The following is a 12,756-nucleotide window of genomic DNA, read 5'->3' as shown; positions in this document are numbered from 1 at the left end:
GCACCTGGATCCTGGCTCCTGCCATCGGATCAGCACGGTGCGCCGGCTGCAGCGGCGGCCATTGGAGGGTGAACCAACGGCAAAAGGAAGACCTTTCTCTCTCTCTCACTGTCCACTCTGCCTGTCAAAAATAAAAAAAAAAAATAAAAAAGAATTCATTGTTGAAAATGACCAATATGAGAAGGTAAGTGTTATTTTAATTCCTTTGAAGGTAATGATTATTTGATGTTCTGCTAGTATACACGTAGAATTTTCCCCATTCTTAAATTTGAGTGTGTTTCTAATATATATCTTCATGTATTCTACTCACTAAATTGACTTAGAATATAGAAAACTCTTCCAAATTACAATATCACTTTATAAGATCTATACATATGTACCATATCCAATTTCAATATTTGGGGATAATTACTGCATTAACTCATGATGCTCAGTGTATTTGGATGCAGTCCTCTTTTCTTAACAGATCTAGGCATTTATGCTTCTAACAACTATATATCTTATTAAAAATGGTTAAGCTTCGGCAAACTCAAAAGGCTTCCATAGCCTTGGCAACTCATGACAAGAGCCTAGGGTGATTACTGATGCCATAAACAAGAGTGTCAACTTGTTAAGTCAACAACAGGAGTCACTGTGCACAACTCCTCATGTAGGATCTCTGTCCTTAATGTATTATACAATGTGAATTAATGCTATAACTAGTGCTCAAACAGTATTTTTCACTTTGTGTTTCTGTGTGGGTGCAAACTGTTGAAATCTTTATTTAATATATACTAAATTGATCTTCTGTATGTAAAGATAATTGAAAATGAATCTTAATGTGAATGGAATGGGAGAGGGAGCAGGAGTTTGGGGGGTTGCGTGTGGGAGGGAAGTTATGGGGGGAAAGCCACTGTAATCCATAAGCTGTACTTTGGAAATTTATATTTGTTAGATAAAAGTTAAAAAAAAGCTAGTGATGTAACCACAAAAACAATGGTTACGTTTGTACAAATATTCATCTTAATGCAAGCTATACATGTGTATTCATGTAAAACTAAGAACAGAGACATCATGGGAGCAGGTGCGATCCAAATTATTCAATTGACAAACTTGTCAACTAATTAAGCAATAGTATTGTGGCATATTTTTAATATATTTTGGATAGGGTTGGTGCTTCATTTAATTTGCGATTCAGTCTTTTCTGACAAATTAAATGAGTTCAATTTGGCAGTAGATGAACAAAATTGCTGTGAACAGAATTACCAAAATCATATGAACCATAAAATTAATTTTAGTTTAGCAGAGCTTGATACCAAGATATCAGACATTTAAAATGACATTTCTAATATCTGAAAATATTAATTTACATTTAAAGCATTTATTTATTTTTGACAGGCAGAATGGACAGTGAGAGAGAGACAGAGAGAAAGGCCTTCTTTTTCTATTGGTTCACCCCGCAGTGGCCACTGCTGCTGGCATGCTGTGGCCAGGGCACCGCGCTGATCCAAAGCCAGAAGCCAGGTGCTTCTCCTGGACTTCCATGTGGGTGCAGGGCCCAAGCACTTGGGCCATCCTCCACTGCACTCCCAGGCCACAGCAGAGAGCTGGCCTGGAAGAGGGACAACCGGGACAGAATCTGGTGCTATGACCAGGACTAGAACCCAGTGTGCCAGTACCACAGGCAGAAGATTAGCATATTGAGCTGCAGCGCCGGCCATTAAAGCATTTTATTTTATTTTATTTTTTGACAGGTGTGGGGAGCAACCCGGACTAGACTAAGTTACTGGAATTAAGACTTATTCTATGCATCTGCTCTCCCACAATATGGCGCTGAGAGGGGGGAAACAGCTTCTACACAGCTGCCTCCAGTTCAACCAATAAACAGCAGGACCTGCTCCTGATTGGAGGAGAGCAGCGTACTCGGCGTGTGGGTAGCAGAGTTGGGATTGGTGGAAGAGGACTATAAAGGAGGAGAGAGACAACATGCACCAGGAACATCTAAGGGGAACATCTAAGAGGAACACCTGTGCAGCCCCTGAGAGAGCCGGCCAGCAGTGTGCCACTCCCCCGCAGAAGTGGGGAATGTAGCAGGGGGAACCGCCCTTCCACAGAGGTGGAAGGGACGGTAGCCAACCCGGGAAGGACCAGCAGCAAACCCGGGAAGGACCAGCAGCCAACCTGGGAAGAACCAGCAGCAAACCCGGGGAGGGTCAAGCAGATGAAAGAACAGCGCAGGGTCCTGTGTCGTTCCTCCACGAAGACGGGGAGCGACATAATGGTGCCGTGACTCGGATATGAAGCCTAGGCAGGGTTTAGTGTCGCTCTTCCATGAAGAGGGGGAGCGACATAATGGTGCTGTGACTCGGATAGGAAACTTAGGAGGGAAGAAACGGGAAGAAGCAGGAAAATACCGGAGAGAGAGACTAGAAGAGCCTAGGGGAAAGCCGGTCGGAAAAGGTGCCGGAAGAAGCTATTGAAAGCCTAGGCATAGACTTGGATACGGACTGTGGGAAAGAAGTTAGGATTTAAAGTGAAAGCAAGAAGAAACTTAGACTTAGATACGGACTGCAGGTTGAAAGTGAAAGTGAAACCTATAAGAAACTTAGACTTGGATACGGACTGTGGGGAGAGGCCAGGAGAAATGAGGGAGGAATATTGTTGGAAGAAAACTTAGGGAAACATACCGGGTAGAAAAATATGTTAGGGAGGATGAAGCCGCGAGTGGAGGCCGAGGCGGAGACGTAAGCCAGCTTGGAATTCTTCAAGTCACCCCGGGGAGCAAGAGGCGAAGATCTGGAACCAGAGGCAGAGACGTGGGCCGCCAGGTTGGAATTCGCCAGGTTAGTCCGGGGAACTTGGATTGAATGCTAGTGGCGGAGACGTAAGCTACGCTGTGTGACTCGCAGAATCTGCCGCGTGCAGAGAGAGCACGGGGCGTGAATAGATAGGGAACGCGGGGCTGGCGCGAGGCCGTGGTGCGGACGCGAAGGGTGTGGAGACCGTGGAGCGCGCGAAGCCAAGCCGCGCAAAGCCGGGAAGCCACGCAGATGGGAGAAGCACGGGCTGAAGTGGCTCAGAGCTGGGAAGCCGCCGAGAAGCAGCCTCGGGGCGGGCACCGGGAAGCCACAGGGATAAGAGAAACAGAAGTTTAGAAGTAAAATGAGAGAAATAGGAATGCTGGTAGATAGAAGTAAAATAGGAGAAATAGGAATGCCCGGAGATAGGGAAATAGAGAAAAATAAGGCCTCCCCACAACATGGCAATGAGAGAGCTTGGATTCGGTCTGCCTGATTAGTGAGGCGATGAGCACCTGTGGGCAGCTGCAGGTCACCGAAGACAGGCACGTTATCAACACCAATAAGTCTCCCCACAAGACGGCAATGAGAGGGCTTGGATTCGGTTTGCCTGATAGAGCTTGTAAGCACCTGCAGGCAGTTCTAGCAGAGCAGAGCATGCGCTGCAGGGCACCGAACACAGGCACACATCAGCGCCTAAAAACCTCCTCACAACATGGCGAAGAGAGGACCCGGATTCGGTTTGCGTGATTGATAGGACTTGTAAGCACCTGTGGGCAACTCTAGCAAGCAGAGCAGAGTGTGTGCCGCGGGGCACCGAAGACAGGCGCGTATCAACGCCAAAAAATAAAAAGAAAGGGGGATCTGTGGGGAGCAACCTGGACTAGACTAAGTTACTGGAATTAAGACTTATTCTATGCATCTGCTCTCCCACAATATGGCGCTGAGAGGGGGGAAACAGCTTCTACACAGCTGCCTCCAGTTCAACCAATAAACAGCAGGACCTGCTCCTGATTGGAGGAGAGCAGCGTACTTGGCGTGTGGGTAGCAGAGTTGGGATTGGTGGAAGAGGACTATAAAGGAGGAGAGAGACAACATGCACCAGGAACATCTAAGGGGAACATCTAAGAGGAACACCTGTGCAGCCCCTGAGAGAGCCGGCTGGCGGTGTGCCGCTCCCCCGCGGAAGTGGGGAATGCGGCAGGGGGAACCATCCTTCCACGGAGGTGGAAGGGACAGTAGCCAACCCGGGAAGGACCAGCAGCCAACCCGGGAAGGACCAGCAGCCAACCCGGGAAGAACCAGCAGCAAACCCGGGGAGGGCCAGGCAGACGAAAGAACAGCGTAGGGTCCTGTGTCGTTCCTCCACGAAGACGGGGAGTGACAGACAGGCAGAGTGGACAGTGAGAGAGAGACAGAGAGAAAGGTCTTCCCTTGCCGTTGGTTCACCCTCCAATGGCCGCCGCTGCCAGCGCGATGCAGCGGGCGCACTGCGCTGATCCAAAGGCAGGAGCCAGGTACTTATCCTGGTCTCTCATGCGGGTGCAGGGCCCAACCAAGCACTTGGGCCATCCTCCACTGCACTCCTGGGCCATAGCAGAGAGCGAGCCTGGAAGAGGGGCAACTGGGACAGAATCCGGCGCCCCGACCGGGACTAGAACCCAGTGTGCCGGTGCTGCAAGGTGGAGGATTAGCCTATTGAGCCATGGCGCTGGCCCATTAAAGCATTTTAGATAAATAATAGATTGAATTTATTTGAAAGTCAGAGGAAGAAAGAGAGAGAGAGAGAGAGAGAGAGATAGGGAGAGAGAAAGAGGTCCTCTATCCATTGGTGTACTGCCCAAATGGACTCAGTGGCCTGATCTAAGCCAGGCCAATGCAAAATGCATGGAGCTTCATCCAGGTCTCCCATATGATTGGCAGGGATCCAAGCACATAGGTCACATCCCATTGTTTCCACAGCCACATTTTCAGGAAGCTGGATCAGAAGTGGAGCTGGTGGCCTCAAACTGGTACTCACGGGATGTCAACATCAGGTGCCTTGGCTTTATCTGCTGAGCCATAGCACTGGCCCCAAACCACAAGTAATGTATTTCAAAATTAAACTCTGGAAATGATTAAGAATCTATTCATACTGTCTATTCTTCTCTGTCACTCTGCCTTTCAAATAAATAAATAAAATTTATTCATCACAGTGAGATGAGCTATCACTTGCAAATTCCAGCTGCTCCACTTTTATTCCAGCTCCCTTTTAAGGTACCTTGAAAAGCAGTGGAAGATGATTCAAGTACTTGGGTGACTGCCACCCTGTGGGTGACTCATATTATCCAGTTCCTGACTCCTGAATCCCACCTAAAAAACACCAGTGTTACAGTCATTTGAGAGTGAACCAATGGTTGGAAGATCAATTCCCCCCCTCATTCCCTCTCCATCTTTGCCATACTACTTTTCAATAAATAAAGTGATTCATGTTAAAAAGAATATGTTATTTGGGATGGCATTGTGGTCCAGCTAGTTAATCTACTACTTGCCATGCAAGCATCCCATATCAGAGTGCCAGTTTGAGTGCTGGTTGCTCCACTTCTGATCAGGTTTCTTGCTAATTCATCTGGGAACACAAAGATGACCCAAGTATTTGAGCCCATGCCACCTGTGTGTGGGAAACCAAGCTTGAGTTTTTGCCTCCTGGCTTCAGCCAGGCCAAACCCTGGTTATTGCATCCATTTCAATTGTGAATCAATGGATGGAAGATATCTTCTCTCTCTCTCTCTCTCTCTCTCTCTCCTCTCTCATTATAATTTTTAAATTATGTTAAAATGAATATCAATTTTTGTAAAAATCATGACTCTATTGAAAACCATCCACAATCTAATTATGGGTGCTGGTGCTGTGGTGTAGTGGGTAAAGCTGCAGCCTGCAATGCCAGCATCCCATATGGGCACCAGTTTGAGTCCTGGCTTCTCTACTTCCAATCCAGCTCTCTGCTATGGCCTGAGAAAACAATAGAAGATGTCCCGAGTCTTTGGACCCTTGGACCCACTTGGGAGATCTGGAAGAAGATCTTGGCTCCTGGCTTTTGACTGGCAGAGCTCCAGCTGTTGTGGCCAATTGGGGAGTGAAACAATGGATGGAAGGCCTTTTTCTTTCTCTCTGCCTCTCTTTCTCTCTTGGTGTAACTCTGACTTTCAAATAAATAAATAGATCTTTAAAAATGATCTAATTTTGAATATCTATGACTACTAAATTATTTGTATTTATTCTTTACTTCTGAGTAAACATAATGCACTCTTAATGACTAACATGGGGCCAGAGCTGTGGCTTAATAGGTAAAACTGCGGCCTGCAGTGTTAGCATCCCATATGGGCACTGGTTCAAATCCTGGCTGATCCACCTCTGATACAGCTCTCTGCTATGTCCTGTAAATCAGTAGAATATGGCCCAAATCCTTGGGCCCCTACATACAGTTGAAACATGGAAGTGGCTCATGGATTCTAGCTTTGAATTTGTGCAGCTCTGGGCATTGTGGCCATCTGGAGAGTGAACCAGCAGATGGAAGAACTTTCTCTCTCTCTCTCTCTCTCTCTCTCTCTCTCTCTCTCCCCCTCCTCTGTAACTCTACCTTTCAAATACATAAATATCTTTTTTAAAAAGACTAACATATCTGTTGTTGTATATAATATATGCTCCAATAATCCCATAATATATGCATACTACCTATAAGTAAAGCTGCCATAACCAATAAATAAGAAGTTTTAATTGTTCAGCATTATGCACAGCTGTAAATTCCAGTAGCATAGCAGTAGCTTTAATAAAGCTTTAACAGGCCAGTGTTGTGGCTCATTAGGCTAATCCTCTGCCTGTGGCACCAGCACTCTGGGTTCTAGTCCCAGTCAGGACGCCAGATTCTGTCCCCTCTTCCAGTCCAGCTCTCTGCTGTCACCTGGGAAGGCACTGGAGGATGGCCCATGTGCTTGGGCCCTACACCTGCATGGGAGAACAGGAGGAGGCACCTGGCTCCTGGCTTTGGATCAGCAAAGCGCACCCGCAATAGCAGCCATTTGGGGGATGAATCAACAGAAGGAAGACCTTTCTCTCTTACTAACTCTGCCTGTCCAAAAACAAAAAAAAAGAAAGAAAAAGAAAAAGAAAAAATGCTTTAACAAAGGAAGATAAAATTTGCAAAATGGTGGGAGAAACATTCATACAGTAAACAAAAATACACTTATTTCTAAAGGTGTAGGTTTTGAATATTTAGAACAGGAAAGCTAAGTATCCCATTGCCAGATTAAGGCATATTGTGGACAGAATTGAGCTCATTTTCCATCCCAATACAACAAAGGATTTGGGGTTATAAGGAAAAAGAAGTTCACACATGCAGAAATTTTAAGAAAAACAAAGTATAAAAGGTGAATTAGTGTCATCTAAAATACATAAGACATGACAGTATTCCACCAATCTCTGAATATTTTAACTATAATTTTAACTATAACTTTTCCTTTAACTTATATAGCACAGTAGTTATTCCATTTTCCATGAAAGTGAAAAGGAAATATCTAAAAACTAAAGAAATTGATGAAGTAACTTTATAAAATATATTATTTGCACACACAGAGACACAGAAAATAAGTACGTTTAAATCTTATAAAGGTCATGATAGTACAGAATCTGGTGTACTGCACACAAGATCGAGGATTTTCTTACAATCCCAATTCAATTTACATATGAAATAATTTTACACAGTAAGAATATTTTACCTGTGTAACACATAGCTTTAGCTTCCTGAACCACTCTAATATTTTTCTTACTTACCCAGAGTCTCAGCAAATATAGGAACATTTCTGTGGAATTGTTTGCTTTCTGAGTTTTCAAAGATCAAGGAATTAATGAATGTAGACAGTTGTACAGTAAAGACCAAGAATATCCAAGGGAGGTCAGAAAAGTCAACTTTGCAAGTGAAAATATTACTAAAATGCATCCTGGATTCTCTATCCCTTAATACGTCTTTCGTGCTAAAAAAGAGATCAGAGTATTCCTGATGTAGCAATGAAGTAGAACAAATATAAAATTAAAAAAAGAAAACTCAAGTCAGAGTAAGAGATTTTTACCAATGTTCTAGTACAAATGATTAAAAAATATCCAAACTGATGGAATACATAATTACATTTTTTAGAAATCAGAAAAGAGAAAGAATATTTAAAATCTACTGTGAGACTTCACAGAAGAAATGGAAAATCATGACCTCAACTAGCATAGTAACAGAATAAAAGCTGGAGGAAATATTACCAACAGAGTTGAGATGAATCAGTACTGAAAAATTTGAAAGAATTTGAGTGTAAGGAACGCACACACAATTAACTGAAATAGTGGAGAGAGAAAAGTCTGAGGAAAGGAAAAACATGATTTGTTAAGGTATATTAATGATATAATCATATATAAACTTAAGTAAACAATAAAAAAGTAGATAGGTAGAATCAAAGTTATAACTAAGATCAGTGAGAGGGTGACCACATTGTACCTTTATATTCTGACCTTTGAAATTCCCATAAATTTGCCATTCTTATTATTCAAGGTTTCATGATGTTTCAGTACAAACTAATATATTTCGAATCTAAGTTTTATATATTGTCACATATTTCTGAAATTAGGATGTGCTTTAAAATGATGACATGGTATAATAGAAAATGTTTACAATCTTTGTATTTGAGAAATTGTGTATTTTACCATAATGCCATCATAAAGTTGATAAGATCATCTTGGATAATCCTGAAAACACTAATATTTCAGTTCACAATGTATTTTTCAGTTAATGTCACTTCATATATTTCTTTCAAAAATGTATAAGGAGAGTGTGAATTAACACAAGAATATGACAAATAAAATCTTTTCTAGAAAGAATGAAAGCAAGCATTATCATATTACTTTATAACATTATACCTAGGAAAATGCTCAAATTAATGATATTTTAAGAGACATTCATGGTTATTTTCCAAATGTTGGAATGTCATTGGCTTTAATAAATAGGAAATGAATCAAAACATTTCTACATCTTAGGTAAAAAAAAAAAAAAACTAAAAAGTAATCTATTAAAATGCTTTGGCTGGGTCTGTTGCTGTGGCATAGCAAGTAAAGTCGCCACCTGCAGTGCTGGCATTCCGTACAGGTGCTGGATCAATTCCTGGCTGCTCCACTTCTGATCCAGCTCTCTGCTATGGCCTTGGAAAGCTGTAGAAGATGGCTCAAGTCCTTGGGCCCCTGCACCCATGTGGGAGACTCGCAGGAAGCTCCTGGCACCTGGCTTCTGATCAACATAGCTCTGACCATTGTGGCCAATTGGGGATTGAACCAGCAGATGGAAGAGCTCTCTCTCTTTCTGCCTCTCCTTCTCTCTCTGTATAATTCTGACTTTCAAATAAATAAATAAATCTTTAAAAAACAGAATAAATAAAATGTCTTGGCTATCTGAAATTATCAAATGGCCAACATGAGATCATTTAAGTTTAGAAGTCTACCAGAAAGTCTTATTTGTTTACAGTTTCCTATTATTAGAGAAATATATTTCAAACTAATAAGCAGAAGGAAAACTCAAATCTTCACAAAGACACACATACACACACACAAACACACACTCAGGCATTTTTTAACTTAAAACAAAATTTGTTATCTAAGAATACTTTTAAAAATGCTTTGAAAGTTTTTTTTTTAGTTTAAAAGTAAACATTGATTCTAAATGTTATTAATGTCCATAAAAAATGCCCCTGAGTAAAGGACATAAATGATAACTAGAAAGAAAGGTAAAAAACAAAAATGATGGAAGGAATGGGAGAAATGGATTAAAGTGAAACCAAAAAAATTAACTAGAAAATGCAATTTTGAAAAGGTGCAAGAGATGGAATCACTGGAAATGACTATCTAAATTTTCTTTGAAAAATCATTTCCCCTATAAAATCAATAAGAATACTCTCGAAAGTTTCAATGTATACCTTTCCAGAAATCTGGAAATTACTTAAAGGCTTGCAATAACTAAGGGAATGCTTACTCAAGAAGAGTGAGAGAATTTTGTTGAAAGTAGTGAGATTTGGGGCAATGGATACTTTCCTATTCAGATCTCCCTCTCCCCTCCTGCTTGGTAGTAAAAAATTTGCCTTCACTTATCCAAACATCAAAACTCCTAAATTCCAAAGTCTGAAACTTGTGTGCTCATCACAAGAGGAAAATCCCACACTAGATCTCTTGTGAAGAGTTATGGTCAAAATGCAGGCACATTACAAATATTGTATAAAATTACATTCAGGTTATGAATTTCATGTTTAGACTTGAGCCCCATCTCCATGACTTCTAATTATGAAATCTATAACTATTTCAATATCTAAAAATTGCAAAGTCCAAAATAATTTATTTTCAGATCTTTCACCTGAGGGATACTGAACTTCTATTAAAAACCAGCAAGTACATATTCACAGTGAAAATGAGCAGCTGTGCAGACACCAGAGGAAACAGGACAGTTGTGCAGCAATGTTAACATATAGCTTCCATTATTTAACCAGCCTTCCTCTTCCCTGGAAACCCCAGTAGAAGGGCCTGTCAATATTTGATCTAAATCAATTTGTTGAGAATTAGAGGCAGCAATACTTTCAACACTGAGGCTTCAAGAAATGATAACATTTGGAGAAAATGTGCAGTGGACAAAAACAAATTTGAAAAGAAAAGCTGAAGAATGTGAAGTTGGTAGGGAGTGCATTTTTGTGCCCACATCAAACTCATATTTTGAATATGATATCCAATATCAATGGTGAATGAGACATAAGAGTGAGTACATAATCCAATAGGCAAAGGCTACTCAATTAATTCACTGGTTCCAAATATGTAAGGAACATCCTGTCTAATTATTAGTTGACCACTAAGCTAACCAAGCAGAAACTTCAGTGGTCATACATAAAAACAGGCTATAGAATTAGTTCTGAAAAGTCATTAGTCATTAACCAAATAGTAATCCCCTCATATACACACACAAACTAGCATGAGAGATAATCTGAATCCTCATTTTTATTATATCAATCTCCAGTTTTGAACAGAAATATTATACAAGAAACAGAGATGGGAGAATATAATGAAAGATGCAAGTATGTCCCCAGCACAGGAAAACATCAGCCAATGGAAACTATCCCTGAGGAATTCAAGGTAGACTTACTAGACAAAGAGTTTAAATCACTTATTTAAACCATTCACAAAGAACAAAAGAAACATTATCTAAAGATAATAAAGTATGAGGTCAATGTCTCCATGCTGCTCAGAATATCAATGAAGATAGAAACTAAAGGGCATTTCAGGTTACCCAATCTATGGAAAAATGAAAAATGAATAAATAAAAATGAACAAAGCCAAGGGGATCTTTGGAAACTGATCAAGTATATCATGATACACATGCATGTCCCAGAAAGGAAAAGCGACAGAAATAGAATGTTTGAGGAACCAGCATTGTGGAATAGTGGGTAAAGATGCAACCCACAGTGCTGGCATCCCATATGGGTGCCAGTTCAAGTCCTGGTTGCTCCACATCCTATCTAGCTTTCTGCTATAACCTGGGAAAGCAGTAGAAGATGCCCAAGTCCTTGGGGCCCTGAACTCACATGGGAAACCCAGAAAAACCTCCTGGTTCATGGCTCAGTTCAGCCCAGCTTCAGCCATTACAGCCATTTGGGGAATAAACCAGCAGAAGAAAGATTCTCTCGCTCTCTCTCTGTCTCTCTCTCTTTGTCTCTCTGCCTTTGCCTCTCTGTAACTCTGCCCTTCAAAGAAATAAATAAATCTTTAAGAAATTAATATCATATGTTCTCCCTGATTGGTGACAACTAACTGAGCACCAAAAAGGAAACCTGTTAAAGTGAAATGAACACTATGAGAAACGGTGACTTGATCAGCCCTTGCCCTGACCGTTGATGAACAACTTAATAAGTTATCCCTCTTAGTATTTTTTGTTTGTTCTACTTAATACTTTTGGTTGAATACTGTAATCAATACACAGTTATTCTTAATTGTTGAAACTTAACTGAAAAGTGATCGCTGTTAAATATAAGAGTGGGAATAAGAGAGGAAAGAGATGTGCAATTCGGGACATGCTCAAGCTGACTTACCTCAAACAGTAGAGTTAGAAACATACCAGGGGATTCCAATTCAACCCCATCAAGGTGGCATGTACCAATGGCATCTCACTAGTCCAAGTCATCAATTTCTGTTCACAATTGATCATAATGAAAGGACTAAGAGCCAAAGGGAGCACAAAACAAGACTAGTGTCTGCAAATACTAGCTGATAGAATCAAAAAGGGAGAGAATGATCCAACATGGGAAGCAGGATACACAGCAGACTCATAGAATGGCAGATGTCCTAAACAGCACTCTGGCCTCAGATTCAGCCATTAAGGCACGTAGATCTGGCTGAAAAGCCCATGAGAGCATGTCAGGCATGGAAAGCCAAGACACTCTGGAAAAAAAAGAAAAAAAAAGACCTAAATGAAAGATCTCCGCAAGTGAGATCCCAGTGGAAAGAACGGGTCATCAAAGAAGGAGGTACCTTTCTCTGAAGGGAGGAGAGAACTTCCACTTTGACGATGACCTTGTCTAAATATGATCAGAGTTGATGAACTCAAAAGGCTCCAATAGTCTAGGCAACTCATGACAAGAGTCTAGGGTGATTACTGATGCCATAAACAAGAGTGTCAATTTGTTAAGTCAACAGCAGGAGTCACTGTGCACTTACTCCTCATGTAGGATCTCTGTCCTTCATATGCTGTACATTGAGGCTTCATGCTATAACGAGTACTCAAACAGTATATTTCACTTTGTGTTTCTATGGGGGTGCAAACTGTTGAAATCTTTACTTAATGTATGCTAAACTGATCTTCTGTATATAAAGAGAATCAAAAATGAATCTTGATGTGAATGGAAGGGGAGAGGGAGCAGGAAAGGGGAGGGTTGTGGGT

At 41.3% G+C, this 12,756-nt stretch overlaps 1 long non-coding RNA gene across 1 annotated transcript in view; it reads left to right on the top strand.

Moving 5' to 3' along the window:
• The first annotated feature begins 1,753 nt into the window (after window positions 1-1,753).
• The window catches only part of LOC127489655 (uncharacterized), a 72,941-nt gene continuing 61,938 nt past the window's right edge, over window positions 1,754-12,756 (top strand). Inside the window, exon 1 of the long non-coding RNA XR_011385932.1 lies at window positions 1,754-2,822. This is a non-coding gene — a long non-coding RNA (uncharacterized lncRNA). The remainder of the gene's footprint in view (window positions 2,823-12,756) is intronic.

The sequence above is a fragment of the Oryctolagus cuniculus genome, unplaced genomic scaffold (genome assembly GCF_964237555.1).
Source record: "Oryctolagus cuniculus unplaced genomic scaffold, mOryCun1.1 SCAFFOLD_81, whole genome shotgun sequence".
NCBI lineage: Eukaryota > Metazoa > Chordata > Mammalia > Lagomorpha > Leporidae > Oryctolagus > Oryctolagus cuniculus.
Note: the sequence above shows the minus strand (reverse complement) of the source record. Positions and strands in the feature narration are given on the sequence as shown.